The sequence below is a fragment of the Cavia porcellus genome, unplaced genomic scaffold (genome assembly GCF_034190915.1).
Source record: "Cavia porcellus strain 051 isolate PalLab524CR breed Dunkin Hartley unplaced genomic scaffold, mCavPor4.1 scaffold_11, whole genome shotgun sequence".
In the NCBI taxonomy this organism is placed as follows: domain Eukaryota; kingdom Metazoa; phylum Chordata; class Mammalia; order Rodentia; family Caviidae; genus Cavia; species Cavia porcellus.
The window spans coordinates 2,911,722-2,918,797 of record NW_026947494.1 but is presented as its reverse complement, the minus strand read 5'-3'; the positions used below and the strand labels follow the sequence as shown (position 1 = coordinate 2,918,797).

The following is a 7,076-nucleotide window of genomic DNA, read 5'->3' as shown; positions in this document are numbered from 1 at the left end:
TGCACACCCCTGCTTTCCGCGAGGAGCACTTCAGTTGACAAAGCGCTGATTTTCAGCTCTCCACCGCTCCTCGGGCTGTCAAGAGCTGGCTTTTCTCTCTTAAGGTAGATCCTCTAAGGCCCCCGGAGCGACTGTGCATTTGAAAGCAGTTTGTCTGAAAAGCTCTTTCTCATTCTTCTTCTTTTTTTTTATTCTTTCACAGGGAGAATTTATTTCAGAGGGTTGCTTTGTACCCTTTGTGTATAAATATAGAGAGATAGAGATATAGAGAGAGGAGAGACAGAGACAGATCGAGCCAAGCCTGGCTGCTTCCTCTCGTCACCTGCGCTCTGATTTGCATGTCTTTCTGTTGTGCTCTTCCCTGGGGGCAGGTAGAGGTATTCTGAGGCTTTTTGTGTATCACCGACTAACCTTGTCAAGTGCTTTAAAAATAAATGATTAGAAATTGTTGAAAAAATATTCACCTTTGTCCTTGGATCTGAAAGTTTTACTTGAACATTCTTCCTGTGTTCGCTGCAGACCAGAGGAACATGTGCGATCTTAAATCAACAGTATCTCAGTGATCTTGACATTCGTAATTCTGCAAGTCAAGCCAAGATCAAAAACAATACCCTCCTTTAATTATGTAAAAAGTTTTGAATTCATATTGTATGAAGGAACCCAGAATATCTAAATGTTAGACAAGTGGACTTGGCAAAAAATAATTATTTAGGAGGATGTGACTAAACCCCTGAAAAATCCTCCAGCTTAGTTCAAAAGAACATGGAAAAATAAATTTGTCTAGAGAATTTCTCATGATTTTATGCCCATAATGGATTTTCTTTGGAATATAATTCATAAGGAAAAGCTAAGAAGGAAATTAAATATTTTTTTACAGAGCTTCATTTAATATTGTAGTTTTTATTTATGTGATTCAACAATATATGAGGTTAATGTATGTTGCTGGTGCTTTTAATTAGAAAAATAGATTGCTTACCAAATGACATCAAGAAATCTAGGTAGCTGTTTAAAAAATTAAATTCTTAGACTTCAAAGCATTTAAAATAGTTGAAACTGAACACAGTATATTGTTTGGCCACAATGAATTAAATAAAAAATCGATATCTGGTAAATGTATAATGCCCTGAAGTTTGTAAAATAATCAGAACACAGCAAAATAGACTGTGTATCAAAGAAGAAATCTCACGGGAAATTACAATATCTTTTTAAATGAATTACAATTTAAATCCACTATATAAATATGTATAGGATGTACATAATGCAGTGCATTGAGGGAAATGTGTAGTATTAAAGATTTAAATTAGATCTAAATTAAATAACAATAACGCAATCAAGGTCTTAGAAAAATAAGAATAAACCAAACCCTAGACCAGCAAGGGAGAGATCAGGGACAGACACATGAACTAGAAACTGAAAGAACAGTGTGAAGGGGCAGTGAAACAGAGCTGAAGCATCAAAGCTGACAAACCGAAGCCCTCGTACCTCTTACAGTACAGCCACGCATTCTGGGGAGCAGAACACGGACAGCTGAGCGCTGGAAGAAGACACCCAAGTAGAGGAACTCTGCAGCACAGCAAGACACGAAAACAGAAGGAAAGAAACCTGCAGAAGACTGACAGAAAACCGCCTCTCCTGGGAGACCGCACGACCATTCAATCATCCAGCCCCCAGAATACTGCTGGGGTGAGTGTGGTGCGAAGCGTCGTGGCTTTTCTCCCTTAGCGGTGTAAACTTAGAAAACTGATTATTCAAGGAAAATAATTTTTACTAACACTCAAACCTTGAAACAGTTCAGAACATTAAGTAGACTATTTAGACTATTTAAAATTGTTAAACTTTGGAGAAAACAATCAATAGGGATTAATGTTAAGTTACTCTCATATATTGGAAAACTTTATTTGTTGACGTCAAAGGTCAGTTCTAATATTTATTTGTACAGAGAAACAATAATTGAAAAGCTAAGATCCAAAAGTCTAAGACAAAACAACAAAATGGAAGAGAACTTTCTTGGCATCCCAATGGGAATTTTCAATAACTGCATACCGAAGGGCTTTCCTTCCTCTGCCAAGCGGAGAGACGTGCCCAGATATGCGCTCCTTCTGTGAGTGTGTATTTCTGAAAGGAAGAAAATTTGAAGTTATGTGTTCAATGGTCACATTTTGGCACCAGAAAAACGTGACCTATCAAATGAAAGCTATTCTGGCAGAATTATTTTGTTTTGCACACAAAAGCTAAGGATTTCCCCTTCCAGGTTCCGCAGGTGGAAATTATAAGGCGAAGAATTTCTATCAGTTAAGCAGTGTCTAAGGAAGCCAACTTCTGTGGTCAGTCATGAACCTGTGGAGCTAAGATTATAATACTGAGTCGGAAATGAGTGAGCACAGCTCCCTGCCTTTCCCAAGAAAGATGATGGGACAGACCAAGATTGCACCAGCAGGAAAACTATTATTTTGTGACCACTGACTCTTATAAATGGAATATTAAGAAAAGCATAAAGGTATTTAACACAATAGTGGTAATGTTGGGAAGATAGCATTATTGATTAATATTTGTGCCAGTGAAGAATAGAGAAGACCAAGACAACCTGATAGCCTAATCTTGCTTGGAGGAGGAGCTAATCGGCATTGCCTGAGTAATGAAGGGATCAAATGTGCTGCACCAGTGGTAAGGGCAAAGGGACGCAGTACAACAACCGTAAAACACAAGACATCAGAAATACTGGAAAACATATTCCTAGAAAATGCACATAGGAAATGAAAGACTTTCAAAAGTTCTGTGAACACAGAATATACCTAAAACAATGTTATAAAATTGTGTTCAAGTGTACTTCTTATTTAAGAAATGTAAGTAAGCACATTTTTGCCACAAAGTGAAACCCAAGCTCACTATCCTTAAAGAAATATGATTTTATAAAGACTGCAAAATCAAAAAGTAAGGGAATGTGGCAGGAAAGGAAGGAAAGGCCAGGGTGGCAAGCTTAGTGTCAGAGAAAACAATGACTCAGGTGAAAGCAGGAAAAAAGACACAAACAAATAAACAAATGCTCTGGAAAAAGGAATGAGCAAAAGGTAAGTAAGTAACAGTTAGGTGTATCCGTCGGTGAAACAGCGTAACAGCTACGCTAATGAGGTCCAAACTGCAAGACCTGACAACAGGAGAAGCAGCAGAAGCTGTGGCCTTCGTGTGCGCTCCTTTCTGTGGCAGGCTGCGTTTAGGCAAAGGCAGATGAAGTCCACGTGACGTATCTAACAGGGAAGGTCTGGGCTGCAGAGAACCAACGCCCTAGAGCGCATTGCATACCGTCTACACACAGCCCCACAGCGCTCACCCCCTTGCCCTCCTCGTAGGGCATACATAAAACATGAGCAGTGCTTTCTGTGTTTCCGTGTGGCATGTAACCTGGCCTTGGAGAGAGATGGGCACATTTTATCCATTGGAAATGGGCATCTGTTCCTAATTTATTAGTTTTTCTAAAATGGTGAGTGGTTGTTGAATGTTTCCAAATGCCTGTCAACATCCACAGAGATGAGCATAAAATTTTTTCTTTTAGATCTTTTAATGTTATGAACTAGACCAATACATTTTCTAAAAGTCAACTATCCTGCATCTGGAGGGAGCACCGGTGGCTGTGAAATGGTCACATCTTTTTATGTGCTCTTTGATTGCATGTGCGGATTTCCCTCTAGGACTGTGTACCAATGTGTGTGCTGTTGTGACACATCTGTGTCAGGCGTCGCCCTTGTCACTGCCATTCTCCCCCCTCAACACTGCTCAGTGGTAGCCCATGCAATTAGACAAGAGAAAACAAACAGAGAAACTTGCTGAAGGTGTGATAACCTGTCGCTGTGAGCTGACACAGCAGGGAGTTAGCTAACATGCAAAAAGGCTCCCGCTGGAGAGAATTTCACATTTAAAATAGCAAACCCCACATATGCCATCGCTACAAATAAATTCAGAATGAAACAAGAAGCGTCTACCTTAAGTACACTTTCAGCCTTCCTTGAAGAACACAAAGCCCCAACATGGGGGGAGACAATGCCCTTGTTTGTGAGACTAAAAACCCTGGAAAGGGAACAGAACTAAGAATATTTGTTCAATAAAAATTATAAACTTTGAGAAGAAGACTCAGAGGATATCTGAATTTGCATAAATTATTCTTCCTCTCTTTATATATATGTATAAAATTTTATATATTTATATGTTACATATTTTATATGTTATATATAAACTTACCTACAATTTAAGGTACAAATTTAATATGTCAATAAAATATGCCATCAGTGTTTGGGGAGGAATAAATTTACTTGGGAGATAAGATTCCAAGCTAGCATGAAAGATCAATAGAAAGTGAAGATCTTAAAACACATGAGAAATTTTTCATAAATAAAGTAGTATGATATAAACACATGGAAATATAGCCAAGAAAATAAACTGAATTGCATGAGTCTGGAGCATAACCGAATGATACTTAAAATGAGTGAAGTCAGTCTATAAGTAATGTCGGGCCCATGTATGGAAGTGCCAATGCTGGCTTCATTCTTCATACTGCGGAGCAGGAATATTCCTGTATTTCCTGTCAGTAAATTCCTGCATCATCCAGCAATCTTACTTTTGAATATGCAAAGATTAAAAGAACTGAAAGTAGGTGATTGGAGAAGCATCTGCCCCGTCCTGTTCACTGAGGCTCTGTCACAATAGCCAAGAGAAGGCGTAACCCTGGTGTCCACCACAGAGGAGGGCACACAGAGACTGGAGGGCACAGAGGCGGACAGTACTCACCTTTCTAAAGGATGGGAGTCTGGCCCTGTGTGTCTCGTGGTGAAAGTTGAGGACGTTACTCTAAGTGAAGCAGACCAGTCACGGAGGACAAAGTTAGCACGACTCAGCCTTAGAGAGCCTTAGAAGTATCTGAAACCGTGAAACAAAGAGACAGAAAGCCAGGAGTCTGCAGCGGCGGGAGGTTCGGAGCTCCAGTGCTGCGGCGGGAAGAAAGATGTGGAGGTCAGCTGCAGAGTAAGGTGGTGACAGCCAGGTCTGCTGGACCGTCCACTTCAAAACGGGCACCCCCTGCACACACATCTTCACATCTCAGTTCACGTCGTCTGTGTGGAATTTACATCCCTGTGCTCGTCAGAATCTGCAACTCTATCTGTGTTTACACAATAAATCTCACTAAGCACATTTCCTTACATATGCACCGAAGTTTGTATCTACCATACATCTATCTGTATTGACATATATAAGTATATCTGAGTGCATCTGCATCTATGTCTAAATAAATATCCATTTGATGCTGTATCTATGTATTTCCATATATGTCTGTATCTCTGTGTCTATTTAAATCTTTATGTACGTTTCATGCTACAAATACACAAACCCACAACCGTAGGTCTGTGTATTTATTCAAACTTCCTCTGTCCCCGTGTGTCTCCACGTAGACATCTCCTGTACATCTCTCGGTCTAACCTGATCACATCTATACCTCCAGCTGCTGTGTCTCCATCCCCACCCGTAGAGCTGGTTCTACTCACAGTGAGAGCAACGGGCCGTCTACATTGTCTGGGCCGAATCCTGAGGGCAGCAGAGGTGGAGGCATCTGTGATCCGCCACCATCCTCGCTCTGTGGGTTCCGTCAGACCCCAAGGTCTGGGCCCAGGAGAGCTGGCTGTGGAAGGATCCGTAGGAGAGCAGGCACAGTGCTGTGCAAGCCCAGCCCAGCCATTAGGCGGAAAATCAGAGGCCCAAATCCCTGTTCTCTGCTGGCAGCTCTGCCAGGCCCTGGGGAGATGAGATTCGCTGCGGGCCACCTGCTTCCCTGAGTGTGGAAACACAGACGCTGATCTTACACAGACGCAGCCTCCTGGGCACTGCTGAGGTCACGCTGACCCCTGGCATGCCTGGGCCCTCTCCGGCTGACACATGACTGTAACCAGGACAGAAAGTGCTCCTGTGACTCTGAAGAGGAAAAGCCACGGCCCCCCAGGCGGCTGCGGGAAGCGGTGTCCTCTGTAGTTGGAAAACGTCCATTACAGCATTGGACAGGGGCAGCGCTGAGCGGCTGGGGGTGGGAAGTCACTGGCACCAGTGGCAGAGCAGGAGCCAGGGGATGGTGGGAGATGGTCTCGAGGGTCTGGGACAACCAGGGTGACGTCACTAGTCCCGTGAGCCCTGCTGTTGGTGTCCCTGGGTCTAAGTGGAAGGAGATGATGTCAGTTCAGGAGGGAAAGGGGCGGTGACATCCAAGGCCAGTGCCCATGGCAGGAGAGCTCTTCCAGGGGACACAGCCAAGGACCATGCAGTGGGCAACGGGTGCCACCTGCAGCCCAAGCCCAGTGATTTGCCGGATGGGGAGAATCTGGCCACAGAAGAGGAAGATTTACAGAATGCAGGACGGATGGACCCTCGGCCTTCTGCAGGGGACCGTTTGAATGAGGAAGCAAAAACACAGCACAAAACTTTAGCATAAGTGACCTCACTGGGAATCAGTGTCCACCGTCTTTTCCAACGCAGGTGACCCACAGTGAGAGCAGTGGTGGGTGCAGGCTATCATTTCATACAACTGCGGAGAGGAGAAAACTCGTAGATTTCCTTGGCTCCTTCAGGTCTGCTGAACACACTTTCTCTTGTGAGGGAAATGCTAAGGCTCCCTTCTGTGCAGATGCACCACCACCTGCAGGAACGAGGCCACCTTCCTTCCAAGAGATGCACCAGAATCCTGAAAGTGACCCTCATGTTCCATACATGGCCCTTCGAATATTTATTTGTTTTGGGGGTTCTGGGTTTCAAAACAAAGACCTCCTCACTAAGTTACACCCTAGCCCTTTTCATGATGAGACAGTCTTGCTAAATCTACAATTTCCCAGGCTAGAATCGAACTTGTGATCCCTTTGACTCAGCCTCCCAGAGTGCTTGATTACAGGCATGTGGCACCCACACCTGGCTTTGGTGTACAAACTGCAAGCCACAGTAAATTCCGGATTTTATTGGGACTTATGTATCTCATTTTTTCAGTAGCATTTGCTCCATAATTACATTATATTTATTCTTTTTCAGAGTAATGAAAAAGTACACAGTGT

The 7,076-nt window shown here is 43.0% G+C and overlaps 1 long non-coding RNA gene across 1 annotated transcript; it reads right to left on the bottom strand.

The window, feature by feature from the left end:
* Positions 1 to 935: 935 nt before the first annotated feature.
* Positions 936 to 6,057, bottom strand: LOC134477976 (uncharacterized). The gene is made up of 3 exons (XR_010050314.1): positions 5,532 to 6,057; positions 4,780 to 4,976; positions 936 to 2,115 (listed from the first exon to the last, which is right to left on the bottom strand). It is a non-coding gene; the product is annotated as an uncharacterized LOC134477976 (long non-coding RNA).
* Between the last annotated feature and the right edge of the window lie 1,019 nt (positions 6,058 to 7,076).